Consider the following 23,070-nt stretch of genomic DNA (forward strand, 5'->3'; position numbering starts at 1 on the left):
TGACCTGCCATCACCTCATTACCTTCGTCCCAGTGTCTCTGGGTCTAGTTAGGAGGAGGGGAGGGAGACAGACACCAGGATGTCGTCTGGAGTCAGTCTGTGAACCAGGGTCAGGCTGCTGCTCTGAAGAGGGGGTGGTCTGCATGAGGATGAGAGCATCTAATAATCATGGCAGGGAGGCAGGAGGGACTGGAGGGGAGTGGGGAGAGGGGGTGGAGGGGAAGGGAGAGAGGAGGAGGGGAGAGGGAGTGGAGGGAAAGGGAGAGAGGAGGAGGGGAGAGAGGTGGTGAAGGGGAGGGGTGAGCGGGAGGTGAGAGAAGGGGAGGGGTGAGAGGGAGGTGAGAGAAGGGGTGGGGTGTGGGAGGGCAAGGTGAGTGATGAGTTGAGGATGGTGGGAGGAGAATCAAAGAGGGTGACATGGGGAGGAGGAATAGAGGATGAAAGATGGGACCGGGAGGGGGAGAGGAAGAGAGGAGAGAGTGGAAGAGTCTGGAAGGAGACATGGGAGTTCTAGAGGAATGAGGATTGTGGTTCTAAATAGACGTTCCCAATTCCCAACAGGTCTTGAAACACCATCACATCACCAGAGACTTCACAGATGCTGTTACAATGTCAGCACACCATCAGACAGCCAAACGCACACATGGAATGAACTCCCCAACTCCTTTGTCATTGTAAACAGGGACTATCATCTAAGTGACCAGAGTGATTACATATAGATTTAATACATGTAAAAAAGAACTGTAGTTGGAATAGGCAGAAAGTGTTTCCACAATGCTGTATGTCATGCACAACACGCGCAATCCATTTCACGGACTGACATTTAACTTCAACAGCCTGGCACATAAAATACAGAGATTACTAGGAGTCCAGATAATGTAATAGAGGACCAGTCATTCATTACAATCACATCTTGTGAGGTCAGCAGCATGGATGTAGAACAGGGAGTAAACAGTCCTGATTTCAAGCTGCACTCGACAGTGTTTTGACAAAGTATGTGCACTCTATTCGAGCAGAGTCATTATTTATGCATTAGTGATGTAGAGCTAATTATATTCATCACCTTCCCCCACCAGCCAACAAGGTTGACATCTACTCTAGATTTATCATAGCCTTATTTACATAAAAGGCGGCAGCTACACTTCACATAGAGCCATTGCGTGAAAGATTAAAATTGACCACCGTTTTGTCGATGTTGTTTTTCCACCGTCTTTCACAGCAGCATCAGGCTAGATGCTGCCGCACAGGCAAAGCACAAAGAGAAAAATTAACGTTGTCGGCGGAAAAAAAAAGTAAGGTGCAAATGTGATTGTTTACAAGGCGCTGTTGTGAATACAGTGTTGTTCAGTGTCAGACTGATACATCCACCCACATCTCAACAGGTGGAACCCACATTTAAACTCTCAATAACCACAGACTCACACACATGGACGGACTCACACACACACACACACACACACAGAGTAACTTGTCTCTGTCTCACCCTCCCACTTCCCAGAGTTGCGTTGAAAACCTTCCAAGTTTTAAAAAAAGAGCATGAAGCCTTTAGGTGTAAACATTTTATTTTTTTTATTGTGTGTTCCCTCCACTAGACCCTCCACTAGACCACAGCACCACCTGGATTGGTTGAGAGAGGGAGAATGAGAGAGAGAGAGAGAGAGAGAGAGAGAGAGAGAGAGAGAGAGAGAGAGAGAGAGAGAGAGAGAGAGAGAGAGAGAAAGAGAGAGAGAGAGAGAGAAAGAGAGAGAGATCCCAAATGAAATGTAAGAACATTTGAGATCTTTCTGACACACACACACATGGCGGACACACCTACATACACTCAAACAGTGGACACACACAGTCTAATGTACTAAAGTCAGTCTGCTTAAGTCCATGATAGCAGGAGAGATGATACCCTGGCTGGGAAACCATATGGAAGCTCCTAAAAGACCCGGTCTGTTCAGACCTTTCTTCAGACACAGAAACAAGTCATCTTCTGGTTTTTTTATCCAGCCACTGTTACATCTGCCCCTAAGGTCTGCTGTCTAGTGAGCAGGATCAAACACAAGCCATCATGCTTGAGTGTTCTATGCACAACTGTTGCCTTGTGTTTGACTGTGGGGAACGAGCAAATACAAAAACAAATGGCGTCATCAATATTTCATATTCGGGAAACCTCGCCGGAGGGAGTCCGCTGGAACGTTTTAATCCAGAACAACGCTCCATTTACCTGATGTGGGTCAACCACTGAGCCGAGCCTCTCTCAGGCAAAGTAGGGAAGATGGGAGCTGTTAAACAGAAGGCTACTTTGGAGATCACAGAGTGTTACATAGGCTCACTTTGTGTCCCTAAGTGACACAAGAGTGGTGTTCATTATCAACCAGACTGACTGTACAACTATAAGGTAAGAAATAGAATGAACTTTCCTCAGACAGAGAAAAAGTCAAATAAAGTGCATTGCACAAAAGGCAAATGGAGTCACAGTTAAGGAATATTTCTAGCAACAATATATGATAATTCCTTATGCCTTATGATTATATTTGACTTTTCTATCTTTTTCCTCCACAGACCACACTCTTTAATCCTCACCTTACTTTTTAGACAATTCAGTAGTTTAACCTTACCAACAAACAACAACAACAAAAAATTCAGATTGACCAAACAATCCCTAACAAACACACTTCTGCGAGATGGCGTGATGTAGTCTTGTAGCTAATAAGCAATTTGCTGAGTTCGTAAATTTTCTTTGTTTACGCCTTTAACGAAAAACCATAATTACAAATAATTACCCTCCTAAAGTATCGTTTGAGGCTGTGTGAGGGTAAGATGATGCAACAACAGCGAGGATTAAATATTCATTTTGATTAGGCTATAATTGGGACTGCAGATTCCTTGATGTTTGGCTGGTATTGACTAATGTATGAGCCATGATTTGACCTTTGAAATATTTACAGGAACGATTCATTCAGTGACACGCTGGAGTCCTGCTTTAAGTCGTTTAGAGAGTATGTGGAAAGAAGAGAGAAGACCAGAAACCTCAAAGCTTTGAAGATGAAAATAATCAACATCATATGAAAACATTTCGTCATTAAAACAAAAATTTCAATCCGTGGCATGTTATATGCTGATTTTGACATTTTGATCATGTATTTATATATATATATATATATATATATATAAATACATATACATATATATATATATCTATATATATATATGTATATATATACATATATATATACATACATATATATATATATATATATATATATATATATATATATATATATATATATATATAGATATATATATATATATATACATACTGAATGTGTTGGCTGAATTATATGAATGTAGTGAATCTAGTCTTCAAGCATGATATAGTTATAATCAAATTCACTAGATGCTTAACCGTAGTGTAGAGTAGATCAATACAAGATGACACAGTTCTGGGAGTATGAGAGTTTTGGGAGGCCTGTCTGTCTCATCTGAGTCATGATGCAATTCTTGTGAGATTACTTCCCAAATCCCCTTCCCATCCCTGCGCGAGGCTCCAGGCTTCTGTCTCTGGAATCAGATACTCACTCTTCACCAGTTCACAAATCCTCAATGAGCCTGATGTGAAGTTGTGCTTTAATAAGCCGTTGGTACAGCCCAAGGTGAGGTACTGGCAGGGTAGTATGACTGTGGTGGGGTATTTTCCCTTAAAGGGTATCTTCATCATCTCAAACAGCAGTTTTTGTTCTTCTTAACCCTACTTTGGTTTTTAACTTCACCCTACTTGCCTCGGGGGGAATGTCCCTGTACTTACTGTAAGTCACTCTGGATAAGAGCGTCTGCTGAATGACTAAATGTAAATGTAAAAGGCCAAAGGTGTAGTTCAGTGGTCGAAGGTCAAGTGGTCACCTTTTCAACCCCCCACCCGTGTGTCACTTCGGATAACAATTGGGTAATAAGCTAACACAATATTAGTTTGTCCAGCATGCAATTCAAATGTATAAATGATATACATTATGAAAATGCATGTTTATAAATTCCACTCTCTCTGTTTCTATGTTTTATGTTGAAGTTATTTGCATGTGCAAATGAATGTCATTTTTTGGCAATCCTGTAAACCAAAAAAGCTAGTTCCTTACACATCTCTCCTTCTAAATCTAAACATGATACAGGAATGTTTGTGCATGTCTGTAGTTCTAACATCCTGATGTTTGTCCCCTCTGACGGAGGGGTGGTCTGGAGATTTGTGTTGCCCAGGTACAGCAGCACACCCACAGCACCTCAGGAGAGGAAGGGATCTAGGGGGTCCTCTCTTGTGTGCCCCACAGAACAGGAGGAGGGGAAAGGATCCAACTTCTCTACTTAACAAGGAGTTTTTCCAAAACGCTGACATTCACTTACACCCCAGTCACAATGCTAAGATGACAGAAAGGTGAATGAATTCTTTTAATGAATCTGATTACCCTGTACCCGTTCTCTGTGCCCCCTTTAGGCAGACTGTGCGGGCCTTTAGCCGTTAATGAAATGTGAAGGTGCTTGATGGGGCAGCGTCTCCGAGGGTAATTGATCATCTCTCCGAGTCCAGAGAACAATTGTTCCCCGGCCTGCTGAACAGAAGGGCGGAACATGGCAGCTCGCTGTCAGGACGAAGGACTAAACGTAGCCAGACAGGATGTGCTGACGAGGGACTTCTTATCTGTCTTTCCAAGCGTCAGATTGTGGGAACCTCTCTGTCTGTCTCGGGCTAACACAGGCAAACGGCGAGAGCACAAAGTCAATGGTTGACAAAGGGACAGCGAAGCCCTCATCTGCAGAGAGGCCTAGGTGGAACAAGGGTGAGGGAGATGGATTGGGGGAGGAAGGGGAAGGGACAGAGAGATTTTTGCTCCTGTCAGCGGGATTCCTGACTGGACCTCTGGTGAGGGACGTGGGCTGTCATGGCGTGAAACCCACAGGGCAAGTTCTGGGATCGTTTAAATGTGTTAAATAGTTAAAATGCCGTGTTGAGAGAAGTGAAGGCAGAGTGCAGCTAGAAGCATGAATAAAACATGATCTGACCAGCCACCATGGGAGAGAAGTAATATATTAGTAATATTCAAGGAAACGCAAACTGCTCCTCAAAGCAGGAGGGACACGGTAGATATTAATACGTCAACAGTGAGGGCAGTTGTCACAAAGGACTTTCACAAATGTCTACAGTGCAAAAATCTGTACTGCTGAGATGAGGTCATCTCTGCTAGCTGTACTGTGTGTTCAGGCAATACAAACACTTGCGATTGACTTGTTCTGAGCTAAAAAATGAAGCTGTAAATGTCATATATCCATCCACATTATGCAATGTAGACTGCAGTTTGAGAATGAAAAAAAAGAGGGAAAAATTAAGGGGGAGGGGGGTTGCCATGACTACTCCCCTCTCCTCTCCCTCATAAGAGAAAGAACCCAGTAATGACATGTAAAGATAGCCGGTTTCGACATATTGATCGCAGGGACTCGCTTGGATGCAGGTTGCTCTGCATTCTCTAAATCATGAGGACTAAAGAGTAATCTACCAATTTAAAGAGCGGCGGGGTGCGGAGCTGGTTCATTCAGGAGCGCCTGGCTCTGGCAGAGGGGTGTTTGGGTTGATGTATGCAGCTATAACAAGATATGATCCCTGCCAAAGCTTCTGGTGGCTCAGAGGGCTGAACTGTACTGTGATTGAATGAAGTGCAACTGGGAATTCTAATGCAAAATATTTTTGCTCATAAGAATACAGTGACTCCTCATGCACAGCAATTTAAATAAAGACTCAAACAGCAAATCGGTCAGACAGATTGGGGAAAATACTGTTATGGTTCAACGCCAAACGTCGACTACTTTTGCTTCACAATATCCCAGACTCAAGATGAGGGTTTCTAACCCAGGTATCCTTCACACAGATACAAACATGCTTTTTGGACATAAGGGTTGGTGTCCAATACAATTTGAATTCACATTCCGAAACTACGCAATTGTTTGTTGTTAACCTGCTGCAGAATTCACTCAAAACTTAACCCTAACCCTAAGCCGGTAAAGCCTTTGTTGCTTTAACACATTTCAAATGCTGTTCCACAAACAGAGAAACATATAATCCATATTCACTACAGACAAAAAGGTGATGAAACTACCTCTACAATCCTTGTTACTCATTAGGAAATCACTGGACATTTTTAGACATATCATGTGCTGTAGTTCCATATAGTGTCAATCAATCAAATGATAATTATATCCTTATATAATATCTTTGACATTGTGATTCATCAGACATGCCTAATTTACTAAAATGGATCTATCCTCTGTCAAATGTATTATAGTGGAAAAACCCAACTGTTCTCTCTACTTCAATCATTTCACCTGATTTCATAATTAGCTCTTATGTAGTCTGATTAACATATATTAATGTTGTTTAGTATAAGGGCCTTAATTACCCATTAACTAGAGCTTATTACAAGCACCTGCATGTAAAGTGTTAATAAACAAGGTTTCTCCTGCACCTGTTGGGTGGATGTGTGGAATGAAGTCCTTTCTGCACAACAAAGATGTGACATCAAATCAAAACAGAATAAACAATCACAAATATTTTCATGAATTTTTCATCTGTGTAGAAACAACATCTCGGGAACTGGAACAGGTTTCCAGTGAACCAAACGACTTTGACACAGCTTTTCTAGTGAAAGCTTCAGATCCCATTGATACTCTATTGACAGTACAAAGTCACTCGAAGACAACTGTCGAAAGGCATGGTTAAATAATTAAGACAGATACATGCACACACACAAACAAGAACAAAGGATTCAGAAGAAAAAAAAAAAGATTTTGCCTGATCCAACAATTGACAGGAGCGAAACAAGTCAGATGTCTTTGAATACTTTTACACTTTCACACTGAAGGAAGACAGGAAGGAGGAGGATACAGAAGGGTGAGGAAAGAAGAAGAGAGGGGGGCAAGAAAGAGTGAGAGAGGCAGAAGAGAAGCATGGTCGCTGAGATCACGGATAAGGCATCACACTACCCAAGTACAGCTCAGGGCTCTGCTTAGAATGGTGTTTTCTAATCATCCATATGCAACACTTCATTCAGTGCTCCTTTCCTTGTATCTGTTATATGTGCTGTACAATATGTGCATGAGGGATTCTAAAGGTGGGATCTGGGTAAGAGAGAGATACTAGATACATATACTGCTGTCTGCAAGAGAGAGAGAGAGAGAGAGAGAGAGAGAGAGAGAGAGAGAGAGAGAGAGAGAGAGAGAGCGAGAGAGAGAGAGAGAGAAAGAGAGATGCTTTTAGCAGACGCTTTTATCTAAAACAAGCGACATGCAGTACAGATTTGAACCTGTGACTGCTTGACCTGCCGTCAAGTGCTCGAACCACTGAGCGATACCCTCCCCTTGTAATAAAACCCCAGAACACTGAGCATTTGACAAAAAATCTGCCTCTGAGTTTTCATTTCTAAGTTGTCTGCGGATTTCTTCAGAACATTCCAGCCAGACTGGAGGCTTGAGTCTGAGGCGGAGACCTGCTTCCATCCACTCCCGCAGATTGGAGGACATGCACATGTAATGCTGCTGTTGTTTACTGGAGAGAGCCAGTCTCTTTTCTGTTTATGTATTCACAGTGCGCCCACCTCATAAATGAGGGGGACAGTCGGATCGCTATCTCATCGGTTTTGACATTTCCAGAAGGAGATTCAGCGTGGGCAGCTTGCTACGAACTCTGGGTTCAACCATTGCTGCAGATGAACGTCATTGACTGAATATACATTTTCAAAATGTTTGATCAATCAATTATTTAGAGTCCTGTGCAAACAGCCATTACCTTGTGGATTCTGAGGAGAATGGATTCATGTGTGCACGGACAATTGAGTTAATAAAAGGGATTGTCTCGGTGTAGAGGGGCCGCTGGTAAGTGTGACGTTTGAATCTGATTGTGTCAGATAACAGGATGCAGTGTGGAGGGTCAGAACACGATTCCTCCCTCTCCTGCCCGCACCTGGGTTCCACCTCAGGTTCTCCTGACTCACATTCAAATTCTCTTTCTCTCTCATACGCACACCTAGACACACAGAACACCATGAAGACCGCCATGTACACAAACATACACACAAGCACAGACACACACATACACCCATCCACACACATACTCTACACCCAAATACATGTATGCTAATTCTAGTCTGTGTATTACCAACCGAACGAGTAATCATTACTCGGCGATCATTATAACTCTGGAAAGCGAGGCTCCAGAAAACCTAATCAAACGCTACAGCTGGCTGTAAGTCCCTCCGCCTGCGCCCAGCTTATCTGAGATCTGGAGGGCGGCCCAGGCGGGCGAACTAAACACGCACTGATCCTGGGGATACTCTGCTGACTCTGAAGGCACTTTGGAGACTGCTGCTCCATATGCTGTGTTTTGCTATCTTGACCCGAGGCATACGTCTGACGCTGTGTGTTCATGTGTGTCAGAGTGTGTGAGTGCGTGCGTGTGTGCCTGTGTGTGCATGATGGTGTGTATGTGTGCGTGTGTGCCTGTGTGTGCATGATGGTGTGTATGTGTGTGTTTGTGCCTGTGAGTGTGTGCTTGTGTCTTGGTTTTCGTGAGTGTAATGACAGATTTTTGCTTTGTTATCGGTGTGGCACCGCTCCAAGGAGAAAAACAGAAGAGAACAGGTGTGCTCTTAATGATTTGCTCCCGGCCTTGCATGCTCCGTACCCCAACCGCGTCGAACAACCATCAGAAAGAGGTCCCCTCACAGGAGACTCAGCTCCCCTTCCCTCCGAGCTGGTTTCCACCTGCTCTAAGCGTTGGCTGTGAATGCTAATCCACTCGCTAAAGTCCACCATACTTCATTTACATACCAGGCTCTTTGATAAGCTCTATAAGGGTAGCACAGCCCTTCCCCCCTGCCCCCCCCCCCAACACACTTGCACTCACGCACATACACACACGTATACACTCACACTCACACACACACCTCCACAGCTCATTGGGATGGTGAGATGGACTGCACCTTGAGTAAGGTGAAATGTTTTCTCAGTAGCTGGGGCCTTGTGGGGGAACGGACTTGTCACAGTTGATCAGCTGGCATTTTCTCCGTGATTGACCTGAGCAGGAAATCTTTAAGTCGCTCAAGCATGCATGGGGCAGGAGCTGGGCTCCACATCAAACTGTCTGGAAATGCAGATTGCTCACGCATGCTAACATGACAGCCAAGGACATGGGAGACCTCAATGTGACTGTTTCAGAATGTTCCCGATGAGTTACAGGTAACGGGGAGCGTGTTGAAGGTGTTGAGGCAGAACTATACTGTGTCTGCATATCAATGATCTATTCAAGGTTTGTTCAAGTTGGGCTTGTGTTGAATTGTTCATTTGTTTTCTTGTAAGGTATATGTAATGCGGTCTATGAAGTCTTGAATCATAACAAGCAATATTTCACAGGATATCTACTTCCAATAGAGTATTATTGTTTGCAGTACAATGGTATCACTTCTTGACAATAGAATGTTTCATCAGGTCAACACAAAATCAGTCTTGCCCTCAACAATAATATCTATATCATATACATATTACATATATATAGATATTTGTAAAATGAAATCAAATCTATTTATTGGTATAAATATGTATAATTCATGTGAATGTTCTCTGAATAACAGAGAATTGATTTCTGACCACCCGTCCCACGTCCAATTATGCTGGGGTCCATATTTCTGAAGTGTGGAGACATGGATTGGAAGGGGTGTTAAAAGATTATCATTTGCATTTTGAACGTTTTCTCTCCCACCAGTTTTCGTTTTTAGGATCTTTAAAACCCATTTGACCACAAAGGTCCTTAATGTGGTCGAGACAAATGACTGATAGAGGTTGATTCACCATGACCAAAGATCACAGATACATACATCACCACAATAAAAACCTTGCTGTATCTTTTAATGTATTTTAACCACTAGCATGCATGCACACACTCATGCATCAATATTAATATTAATATCATGTTCAATTAAACAAGTCAGATTTCCATCGTAGCTCAGTAGTTGGGCTTTAAAACAGTGAGAGGTTTTATAGGAAGCGGATTCTTCAACCGTAATTCCAATGACTTCTGATGATGGCGGGGCGACGGGTTGAGGAGTTGATTGAATGTTGGAGCAGCAATAACGCTCCTTTCACCCTCGCCAACCCCAGGGAGCCAAGAGACGGGATTGGATCGGCATGATCAGCGCAGCCCCCCGTTCTGCCTCGCCCCCCCCCCCCCCCCCCCCCCGGCTGCCTGGCTGCCTGCCTGCGTTCCTCCTTCTCTCTTTGTTTTTTCACACCTCCATCAGCCTCATAACAGATGTGTGACTGTGATCCAATTCCCCACCTCCCACCCTCCGTTCCGGCTGTCCCAGGGCCTCTGTGTTGCTCCAGAACCTCTCCTCCAAACCCCCTCCTCCTCGCCCAAGTGAGCCCTCTGGGGCGCGAGGACGCACCCCCCCCAGCTTTGTCTGGGGCCTAGGACGGGTTTCTCTCATATCATGCTCCATAAACCAGCACTAAACCGGGGGAGAGAGCAATCAGGGGGTGAAAACTCTCAGGGCCTCAGAAGGCGTGCCAGGGAGACTGCCAGTCAACTCAGCCGGAGTCACTTACAGCGTTAAATCACAGATGAGGGGGGCTGCGAGGATGGCTGGGATTAATGCCGGAGAAATGAGCTTCACCGGATTCGTCGGGAGAGACGTTCGAAAACCTGAGAGGAGAGCAAGAGAAGGGAGGGCAACACGATGAAAAGCTGCACTTGTAGAAGGAAGCCACCACCTCACTCGATGACAGGAACCGAGACAAACTATGAAATGAAGCAAAAAAAGCACAACTGTCAGACCGCAGGATTCTCACTGTTCTATTCTCACAAAACTTGACAGACAGAACCTGGGGAATAAGATAATGAAAGACTTCTTCATGGCCACAATGTCCTCCTCACAGCACTGTACGTCTGTAGACAATAAGGGACTTTCCCCATCTCATTACCGAGACATTCACAGGCTATTCTGTTCCTGTGATTGAATAGAGCTTGGAGATCATACTGGAGGAGTGGAGAGCAGGAGAAGACCTTGAAAGAATAGAAAGCCTTGTGACCGTGTCACTCCCTGTAATGGCTGTAGGCTCTGCTGAACGATTTAGGCCATACAGTTAATTTAAGTTGACAGGCTGGGTAAAAATGGACTTCTCCTCTCTGGCTGAGCACTGGACCATCTTCCTGCAATCTCTTTGATGGAGCAGGGGGTGCACCCTCCTGGCTTGTGATGGTGAAAGTAGAATAAAAGTGATGCAGTGGATGGAGAGGGAGAGAGAGAGAGAGAGAGAGAGAGAGAGAGAGAGAGAGAGAGAGAGAGAGAGAGAGAGAGAGAGAGAGAGAGAGAGAGAGAGAGAGAGAGAGATAGAGATAGAGAGAGAGAGAGAGAGAGAGAGAGAGAGAGAGAGAGAGAGAGAGAGAGAGAGAGAGAGAGAGAGAGAGAGAGAGAGAGAGAGAGTTTTATTTGAGGTGAAAAGTTGCAGTGTTTTCAAAGTGGACAGGCTGCCTGTCGGGGACCTGGCCTGAGATTAGAGGGTGTTATTAGAAAGCAATGAGGTGTACCTTCACACCCTAATCCTCCTGCTTGTGTGTTTGTGTGTGTGTGTTTATGTGAGGAATTGCATCACCGTCGCAAAATGTATTGTGTCCCAGGATAAGAAAAGCCTCCTTGCTTCCTTTGGTCTGATTCATGTTTTGTTTGAGTCTCAGCACAGTAATGTTCACCAAAATCCATGGCCTATCCTTCCTTAAGACTCCTCTGAACACAGCAAATCATCAGGTCCAGGCCTCAGCCCTGGCTCCCAGGCCTGGGAATCACAAAATGAACTCAATCTTCCTCTCCAGAAACCTAATTCAGTTTGAGGTGAATTATTGTGTCCTTCTGTGGCTGTTTTCTTCCTTTTTTCTTCGTTTTTCTCGCCCACTTGTGATAATAACGGTTCCCTGTTGCAGAGAAGACAACTCTCAGATGAACCGAGCTGAAACTGATTATGTCAATGGTCTTGAGAATTAGGAGAATGCTCGGAGGCAACACAGATATGCATTACGGCTTGACGAAGTGGGCATTCGCGCAAATCTATTATGGAAATGGCTACATAGCTGCCACAAGTCCTTCTGCTGTGAATTAAATAAACCCACACTGTTCTGGAGTTCTAGTTTTCATTTCTCTTTTGGGGGGTTGTTGGTTTGGGAGATAGTGACAGTGGTCAGAAGTCATTCTGGGACCCAACGGGTGATTACACACAACAAGCCCATGTCCTGGTGCAAATAACGTCTCTCTTCATTTGAACTCTTTTTCTTAAAACTGTTGAGGCCCCATGAATAGTAATACTAGCTTTCACTGCAAGACCGCAACCAAAAACTGTGGCTGAGACCAATAATTGTTTTTCAGTTTCTCCTCTCCTAAACGGTCTATCTGCACTTAAATCTTTGGTGATTTCACCTTGACCTTAATTTCATTTTCACTATTCTGACCTCCACTCGTATTGTTTCCAAATAATGACGAGTCTTATCATGATCAAGGACTCTGGAAGTGAAGCTTGATAAGTCTACTTAAACTTGTTAGAGACCATTTTACTGTGTAACACTCTGCTTAACAATCTCATCAAGCATGTTATACAGGTCCATTTAGTAGGCACATAAAAGTGGTTTCTCGTTTCTAGACTTAAAACCTCACAGTTTGCCATTTGATTCCATTAGAATAAAGAAGGACTTTCTGAAGACTAACAATGCATTCAATCGTTTCCCCTAGGTACAGCAGATGTGATTTTTTTTTGTCAAGATTGAAATAATTGTTTGTTTGTTGACAATTCCTTTGTTTACAGTTCCTGGACAGGTTTCAAGGCCATGCATATACATGCTTCAAAAGACAACAAGACATAATTGTGGCCAAACCTTTCATTTGCTTTCTGAGAGGATCCATTGTATTGTGAATTGCACTCTTCTCTCAGCAGAACACAAATACATTAACACTGCAGTGTCAACCTTCGTCACCAGTCTGCCAACACCAATTATATACAGTACGTGCCTGTCAGGGCCTGGTCTCGGAGAGCTTTTATGACGCTCTCGTGACTTTGGACAAAAATGATGCTAAATGACATGGAGGATGACAGAGCTGAAAGGACGTGCTCTAGAACATCATTTCTTATGTAGCTCTCCCTATACCTCCCCGGGTCTATTGTGTATGCTGTGTGACACCTGCCTCCCCCTCCCAGTGTCCATGCTGTGCCTGCCTGTGTGCCAGTCTGTCGGAGGGTCACTTAGACCCTGTGCTCTCAGAGTGTCGGAGGGTCACTTAGACCCTGTGCTCTCAGAGTGTTGGAGGGTCACTTAGACCCTGTGCTCTCAGAGTGTCGGAGGGTCACTTAGACCCTGTGCTCTCAGAGTGTTGGAGGTCTCTGCATCCGCGTCTCTCTGGCCTTGTTCTCCGACGGTTCCAGCTGTAAAATTCAGCGCCATTTAAAAATCCAATAAAAACAGCAGCAAAAGCCCGTGCTGATCATTCTAACTTCATCCATAATAAAGCACGGATTTGTCGACATGGTTGTAATTATGAGAGTTCGGGCTCTGGGATTGCATGGGGGAATGATTCTACGTAATTGCCGCTACCATAAATGCATGTTTTATTGCCTTTATAAAGTATTCATGTTCCATGCTTGATAGGCTGTGAATGTTTCAGGAGAGCTACGTCAACGTGCAGCATGACTGATCTGAGCAATGAAAGACAACAAAAGGCCAAATGCACCAACTTCAGTCTTCCTAAATAGCCAGGCTACCACAATCCCTGTTTTTATCTGCACTTTTATTTTGTCATAAATGTTAATGTTTTCACCCATTTTCTTCTGGAGAGTAATTATAGTGTCAACTTGGAAGAATCAAGAATATTATTGAACCAATATTCACAATGGAAGAACTCACTGCTCATTTAGGGTAAGTGTGATGTTCTTTTGCTCTGTTTGTTGGCAGATTGTCCTCCTGAGACACATTGTCAGAGTCACACTACAACTTGTGAGTGAGAGGGAAAGAAGAGATGAAGAGAGAGTGAGAACACGTTTGTGTGTGTGAGAGAGAGAGGGTTGTGTTGCAGAGAGAGGGTCAGCCATGTTTCTCTCCCCTCTCTGTAATGATTGTGAAGGCAGGTCTTCTGTCTTCACCACCCGCGAGTCAGTCATGGTGGAGTGTCCTTTGTAAGAAATTATTTTAATTTGTTTTACATTTATAATTATTATTATAGACACAAAATCAACTGTTAAGGTCACAAAATTATATTCTGACATATTCATTTAGCAGACGCTTTTTCATTGTAAAGTACAGGTGTGGAGTTAAACATGCACCCTCTAGATGTACAGTCAAACGCTCTAACCACTGAGCTACATCCCTACTTGTCACAGCTAGATTACCACAGACAGACAGCACAAGCTGTTAGCAGGTTCATTTTGTCTGCAGTTTGTTCGGCCAAGGCGTTCACATCATTACACACACATCACACTCACACACATGAGGGCCACACCTCTGTGCCACAGTCTGTTCACACACACACCCTCCCACACACACACACACACACACATCATTCGAGACAGGCAAGGCTGTTGTGCATCTCTGGGTACGTGTCAGAACGTTCTGAACTCTTCTAGCAATCAATGATCATTTACCCGCTCATCCACACCCCCTCACATTGATCTGAACGCAACCCGACTCCTGCCCAGCCAGGCAGCCAGCCAGTCAGGCAGCCAGGCAGCCAGGCAGCCAGCCAGGCAGCCAGGCAGCCAGGCAGCCAGGCAGCCAGCCAGCCAGCCAGCCAGCCAGGCTGCTTGTACAGATGGTCCTATGTGGGGCCCAGGAGACTGGCTGTCCCATTCCAGCTTTTCAGCTCCAGTTGGAAAGAGGAGGCAGGAGGGGTAGGCTGGAGGTGACTGGGATGCCAAAGGGCCTCAGGCTGCACTTAGCTGGTGGAGCTGGACGATGATGAGGCCCTCTGATGGGTTTGGCACCTTGGTCTGAGAGGGATTCCTGTGGAACAGAGACTTTGGTTCCAAGCCACCATGCCGACTAGTGCTTGCTTAAAATGACACGGTGGTTAATCTGGTGGTGTGTGATTGTAGTGGAGCGTGCTGGGAGGATGTGAGGACACTTCTGATGTCATCTAATTATTACATGTAGATTTGAGGAGCTGTTTTGGGACCGAGCACAACTCGCGTGTGAAAAAATTAAGACTTAAATATAAAATGTTCAGTTTTGCCCCCGCGTCTGTGGCCCAGCGCCCGCCCCCTCCCCCCAACCCCCGGCACCAGCCTTGCCCCGCAGTGGGAAGACTGGAGTGAGAAGTCAATATAAGCATTGGCTCCAGCCCCGTCCCATGGTGCACTGCAAGTTACCATTTCAAATGAGGTTGTTCACTTCCTGCTCCGGCTCTAATGACGTTTATTGATGTCTTTAATAAGTTTTCCTTGCTGTGCCCGCCGGAAAGGACAGAGAGCGATGGGAGGAGGAGGAAACCACAGATCTCCCCTGAGCTCTCTCCTATTAATCCCATTGGCCTAAAGCTACAAATCAATTAAAATCTTCATTTGTCTTATATCTCCAGCCCTGTCTGGGGATCTGATCCCTTTGAGGGTGTCGGGAGGACGGCTGTGTTGATGCTTTCTGCTCAGTCGAGGCCCTTGAGAGAGGGGAGGAGGGGAGGAGGGGAGGAGGAGGAGGGGAGGAGGGGAGGAGGGGAGGAGGGGAGGAGGGGAGGAGGAGGAGGGGGGAGGGGAGGAGGAGGAGGGGAGGAGGAGGAGGGGAGGAGGGGGAGGAGGGGGAGGAGGGGAGGAGGAGGAGGGGAGGAGGGGGAGGAGGGGAGGAGGAGGAGGGGAGGAGGGGGAGGAGGGGAGGAGGAGGAGGGGAGGAGGGGAGGAGGGGAGGGGAAGGAGGGGAGGAGGAGGAGGGGAAGAGGGGAGGAGGAGGAGGGGGGGAGGAGGGGAGGAGGAGGAGGGGGGAGGAGGGGAGGAGGAGGAGGGGGGAGAATAGAAGAGGTGGGGAGGGGTGATGAGATGAGAGGAGGGTAAAGGAAGGGAAAGGAAGGGCAGGGAGGAGATGAGGGGATAGGAGGGGGGAGGATGGGAGGGGAGGGGGGAGGAGAGGAGGAGGGGAGAGGAGGGGAGAGGATGGGAGATGGGCGGAGGAGGGGAGGAGGGGAGAGAAGGGGAGGGGGGAGGGGGGAGGTAAAGAGCAGAGGAGAGAGAATAACATTAGAACAGACATCGTCGTAAGGGTGTGAATGTGCTCACATGATCAGTCACCGATTCAAAGTCACAGAGAGGTCACAAAGTGGGAACCTCCTGGAGTACTAAAAGGTGCCGTTAACGAGTGACTCTAACTGTCGTGTTCTAAACATCCCATACAGATGATGTGCAGTGTCCTGGTCGAGCACCATGACAACAGAACATGTCTCTTCTTCACCCCCCCACCCCTCCATCGGACAGCTACCGTCCCTGATCTGGTGAAGGCAGAGTCCTCGTCTGGGCCCACTGATGGCTAGACGTATGACTTGGAGCACCATGTCCCATATGTGGCATTTAGCTTTTCTGACTGGTGCGTCAGAAACGGGTGGGGGGGGGGGAATGAAGGAAGAAATGAATAGAAAAAAGGAGACTGTAGCAAATGCTGTCATCCCCATATCAACCATCTCTTTGATGCCCCAGAAAAAACCACAGATGAAAGATCCGGAACTTTCATCTTCAAGGTTTGAGGGAAATAAAAACGACTTCCTTTTTCGTCACTCTCTCAGAACACGATGGCGAATCAAGCATCCTGCCCTGGCCTCGTGTTGGTGATGACATGCTGAAGTAAGCGCTTGATTAGACCGTTGCCTCCTTTTGTATTTCAAAGTCATTGTTCTTAAAAGTCTCTCTCCCTTCCCATCTCCACACCCCCCAACCTCACCACACATAAAGTATAGCACAAGTTTTTCAAAGGCCTCATGATTTTCGGCAGTTATCAGGAGTAAAGCCATACACACATCCCACTCAATTAGATTTTTAATAGTGCAGGAGAGGAGGAGTGCAGGCCAAGTGTGATAAGCCTCCCGTTTTTAATGTTAATAAGGTGTCCTGAGAGTACAGCAGACGGCCTCCTGCGAGGGGACCTGAGTGATTTATGACGCCGTCAGGTACTGCCCAACTTAACTACATCAAAATGAGTTTCTCCTGCAAGGTCACAGAGATGGTTGTTAATGTGCTTTATTGACAAATCGTCGTGCCACCCACCCCCTCCCTCAGTCCATCCCCTCTCTGTGGCTTTCTGCTCCTCTACGTATTTCATGTTTCAACACCAAACGCAGGGTATGCGTAGGCGGTGTGAAGCAGATGCGCACAGGCCTCTTTGTCCAAGAGGAGAAGAAAAGAGGGGAGAAAGAGGAGTCCAGACGCTGTGTCAAGCACTCGTTCTTTTGTTTGGGCTTTCTTCTCTCTCTCTCTTCCCACCTCCCACTCTCATCCCCTCCACCCCCCCACTTCTTTCTCTCCTGTCTCTTCCTTTCTCTTCCTCTCTCCTTTCCCACCACCCTATCTCTGTCTCTTTTCCTCTATTCCTCCATCCCTCCTAACCAGTGTGGGTAAGTATGAAAGGGTTGCCACCCACCCCTGCCCTGCTGCCAAGGTTAGAAGCAGAAGGCCTCTCCACTGATCTGACGTCCCTGGTGAGTCATTGTACATGACGAGGGAGTCAGGTGGCTGAGCGGTTAGGAAATCGGGCTAGTAATCAGAAGGTTGCCGGATCGATTCCCCGCCATGACAGATGTTGTGTCCTTGGGCATTGCACTTCACCCTACTTGCCTCGGGGGAATGTCCCTGTACTTACTGTAAGTCAGTCTGGATAAGAGCATCTGCTAAATGACTAAATGTACATGATGGCACCAGCCACAGCAGCTTGAGGACATTCTTCGACGTTTGCAGCGGTGCAAATCTGACGGCCATACAGCATATTGTGGTCATCTTACTGGATGAGCTGTTGCAGAAAGAACTAGGGGAGGGAGTTTTGAATGTTTCGAAAAAAATCTAAGTTTCCTCAGTGTCATTCAGACTGTGGTAGAACTTTTGGTCATAAGCATAGATGCATGTGTATGAAATCTATAAGCTTCTATGTTCATTGGTAAGAGACAGGAAGGGAAGATAATTAAGTTGAGTTCAAAGGAATGTGAGGTGCTTATGGCTCTGTGGGCATTTTGCCCCGGGGGATGGGTGAAGCATTTTATTTGGCCTTCTGTCCTCTGGTCTGTGTAAGGGGCTATAGAGGCAGTTGCTCTGAACTTTGGCTAGAGAAGGACTGTGTCCTCTTTCATTGTTTGTGTTAATTAAAAGTATTGTTTGAAGATGACCACACAAAGGACAGTTGACCATTTGGCTGGCCAACTCCTGGGGCTTTATTATCTACTGCCCTGGAGAGAGATGCCACATCAAAGAACTGTAAGACAATTGGTATGGAGATGTATTGTTTCAAACTGTCACTAAGTTGAGTTAGTCAATCACAGAGTTTGCTACATTGATTGATTGACCTTATAGAATGCCATTTGATCTAAAGTTTATACAAGGCAGTGCATGTGTGATAGTTCTCTATCACTCTTGCGAACAATTTGTGACTAGCGCACCCTTCGTAATGACTGATCAGCAAAGCTTTGTTTAATCATATGTAAGTCTATAGTCTAAATAAACTGTATTGAAACCGCCATTTTGACGATGTTCAAATCTACATAGTCCAGCTGGGATTTTTTTTCACAAGACCCAGGCTCTCTCCAGGTAGTAGCTTGACTGTTCCTTTCACACACTGCAAACACATCCCATGCATGCAGGACAGTGTCAGGTAACAGAAACACAAGCTCTACACGACAGACTTTCAAGCCCAAGTATAAACAAGGAGCAGAGATAGCTCAGTGGTCAGAGCGTTTGACTGCAGAAAAATAGGTGGCGGCTTCAAATCCAACCCTGTGGATCAAAGTGTCTGCTGATGTTATGCTGGAGCAGTAGCAGTTGGGGCATGTTTAAAGAAGAGAAACAAGCAAACTGATGCAGCATTCCTGCTTGACAAAACAAAGACGGCTTTGTAGTGACGTTAACTGACTTTCAGAGCTTGGAGTGGCTGGATGATTCACGAGAATCCTTACTTCATATTACATACATTTATAATGTATTTAATGTTGATATGTGCATGCATTGACAATCATCAAACCCATATCCAAACATATTTCTCTCTGTAGATGTACATTAGTGGGAAAATCGAAAACTGATTCAAACATTAAAATGACGAAGTTACTCATTACAAATTCATAAAGCCCTTTACTTGAATGTCTTTTCTATGAGAAATACCCTCCGCCTGTCTCTGGGGATGATTGGTGGGGAAGAGAGAGGTGGAGGAGGTAGGTGGGAGAGGGGGGGAGGGGGAGGGGGAGGAGGGGGAGGAAGACAGTTTATGCTGATCCTGCTGGTAATCTGGTTCTGTAACAGCTAGCTGTGTTGGAGCATGCTGTCTCAGACGTGTCCATGGGCTCCTGAGATTTATGTGTGTGTGTGTGTGTGTGTGTGTGAATGCCTGTGTACATGCTTGTGTGCATGTGTGTGCATGTGTGTGCGTGTGTGTGTGTGTCTGTTGGTGTGTGTGCATGAGTGTGCATGCATGGGTGTGTCTGTTTGAAGTCAGCAGTAAGTGTTCCCCGTTGGGGGAGACGAAGACAGGAACATGAGCTGGAAGGCCGGGGTCCTGGGAGTAGGGATGAAGTCTGTGGATTAACATGTTTGGACAGGATGACTGATTGTTTAAGCTGTGTCATTGACTGACTGAGGCGGACTCTTATGTAGAAAGAGAGAGCGAGAAAGAGAGACACAGACAGATTACACTGGGATTCCTGCTCCCTGGTGCTTTCTACCTCTACAAGGGTGTGTGTGTGTGCGTGTTTGCATGCACATGTGTGTGTACACAATTTACCTGCCATCTATTGGAAGCAACACGCCTTCATCACATTTCAACAGGTCATGACTGGGTGTGTGTGTGGTGGCGAGGTAAAGAGAAGGGGTGTTCTGGTGTGTGTGTGTCCCAGGTAGCGGGTGTGTACTAGTGAGTGAACTAAGTAGCAGGTGTGTACTAGTGAGTGTATCAGGTTCAGGTGTATCGCTGGTCCTGACACACGGTAGACGACAGAAGCCCCTCGGTCCTGTGGGATCAGAGAAGCAGATGGCTCGCAGGATCATCAGAGCTGATCTCCATTAAAGCAGTGCTGCCTCCCTGAGTCAGTGCAGGGTCCAGCCTCCACGCCCTCCCCTCCACCGCCTCTCTCCCGTGACCAGCACATATGCCCGGGCCAGGAGGACACAGCCCGGTCACGTCTGCCGATGCTGGAGCTGCTCTCCTATTTTGGGAGGCTGAGCGCTCTCCATCAGTGGAAGATGGGGCTGTGGCCATTGCTGTGAAACAGGCTTTAGCGCCTATCAACCAAGTTAGTGGGCGAGGTGCTATTTATGAATTTAGCTTCTGTCCAACTGGACTTCTTTGTCATACCAATTACAACCGTTCTCCCTGCGGCCGGGCCAAACAGGAAGGCAGAAACATTTCGAGGAGGCCATTAAACACGTTATAATTAGTATTGATGCATGTAGAAGAGACCCCCTTGGCTGAAGGCTCAAATGCTTCTCACTCGGGTCCAAATGGCTTATTTTCCCATCGAGCACCGCAGCCAAACTGTGCGGCTGATAGGTGGGGACAGTCTGGGTCTCTGTGTAAATATGGCTCGTGACTCTCTGACCAGCAGGCTAGGGTCTCCTGACGGCATGTGAGCCCAGCAGGACCCAAGAGGTGTCAGACAGACAGGCGGGGCAGGCGGGGCAGGCTCCAGGCCTGGGGGCAGGCCTGCCTCTGCTGGCCTGCGTCTGCTGGCCTGCCTCTGCTGGCCTGCCTCTGCTGCTCAGTCCTGCTTGGGTGGCTCTGCCAGAGGATCTGTCGATCTGTTGAACTCTCACACAGCAGGGTCTGGCTGACACCCTGGCAGGACGCACACACACACACACACGGGGAAGAACCGCACACACACGCCTATATGCTCACAAATGCACACTCGCATGTGCCCACGCACACACAAACTCACACACACACTTACACAGACACATGCATACATGCAAGCACACAACAGACACACATTCCAAAATTGTATTTTATTTTTTTACCATTTCCCTCTTTCTTTTTTGGCAAAGTTCTCAAAAGTGTTTGTCATGTAATCACCAAGAAGCAAAGCCAACACTGATGTGAGTCCTTCCACCAAACTCAAGACCCTTCTGTTTTCCTTCAAATTGACACAGGGAAACTGCCATTTCTCCAAATGTTCACTCCAGTCTCTCTGAAGAGTGGGAGAGCGGGATGAGAGCGAGTGAGTGGTTGGGAGCTCTCAGAGAACTCGGCGTGGACGAGAGACAGCCATCCACAGCGCGGGGAGGGAGAGAGGAACGAGTGCCAGGACTGTAAATCAGCGCAGTGGGAAGAGACGAGCTGACGAATGCTGCACAGTAACGACCCTGGTAAGGGTTAGGCAGATCATTATGAGAGCCAGACGGGACTCCAGCCCTCTGAAAGAAGCAAACATCTGAGGTGATTATCACTCTCCCGGCCTCGCTCTCCCCCAGCCTCGCTCTCCCCCGGCCTCGCTCTCCCCCGGCCTCGCTCTCCCAGGCCTCACTCATTCCCAACAATCAGAGACGGCCTTCTCATGTGTCGACCCAGTCGAACCCGTGAGGCTGTCTGACCTCTGATTTTTCCCACTGGCCCTCAGTCCGGCAGGATGCTGTTTGATTTACAGGCAAAAACGAATGGGAGGAATTTCTCCCATCTTCATTCAAGATTTGGTTCCATTACATTGCCTTCGGGAGTTGAGATGGACAGTTCAGAACAAACTTGTGGAGCTGAAACAATAGCTCCCTAATTTTACACAATATAAAAACATGTTTATGACAGAAACTAGATTATACAGGGAACTACTGGCACAGTTTGTTTCTTGATGGACCAAAGCTCTCAGTTACACATGTAAGACATGTCAACACTCCATGTAAATAAACTCTACTTAGCACATCTGGTTTACTATAAGAGCCTGAGCATTAGCATTTCATGGGGGGGGGGGGGGGGGGGGGTTGTATCCCTGACAACCCCATACATGAGAGACACTAATTAAATTCCAACTTCCTGAAACTCCAGCCAACAGGAGAACTCCTCAAATGGGCTGATGTGGGTGTGTTCTGAATGCACTAATGAACCAGCATTTTCCTTTTTATATGTCATTCTGGATTATGGTCATCATACAGATGGGAGGCGAGTGTGTGTGTGTGCCGGTGTGTTTGTGTGTGCCGGTGTGTGCAGCTTTGTGTGTGTGTGTGTGTGTGTGTGTGAATGTATACATGCAGTATAAGGGCATGTGAGCCTTTGTTTAAGTATTGTAAAAGTGTGTGTGCCAGTGTGCATGTGTGTCTGTGTGTATGTGTGTCTGTGTATATGTGTGTATGTGCCTCTGTCCGTGTGTGTGAGAGCTCCCAGCAGGGTGTCCTCTCTGCTCTGTCTTGGCTGCTTCCCACATTAGCTGGTATGTTTGGCCAAGACTCCTTCTCAGACTGCTTCCCTGCTGCCCTCCGCCTCCCAGACTGGCACCACAGTAATGTTCTCTGACAGGTGACTTAACGAGGCTTTGGGAGGAGGCAGGATGCTGGGGGATACATGCCCGGACTGTCAGCCTGGCTCCACCAGCCAGCGACATGCCCTGTCAATATAGCAATTTGCATTGAGGTTTCATTCGGTTAGTCTGTTGTGTAAGAGGAAAATGCATTAATAATATCTATGTCACAATGCCATGATATCATAATAATTGAATGAATAATTTAAGTTATTGTCACTTGACTTGGCGTTTGAAGACATGTTATATAAGTGTGCATGAATAACTTCAACTTGTTAATGAGGTGTCCACAAAAGTATGGGTCTACGTGGTGCAATGCTCTCTTCCATACATACATTTTCTGTTCAGATAC

Source organism: Hypomesus nipponensis, chromosome 6 (assembly GCF_054491055.1).
Source record: "Hypomesus nipponensis isolate SF chromosome 6, ASM5449105v1, whole genome shotgun sequence".
In the NCBI taxonomy this organism is placed as follows: Eukaryota; Metazoa; Chordata; class Actinopteri; order Osmeriformes; family Osmeridae; genus Hypomesus; species Hypomesus nipponensis.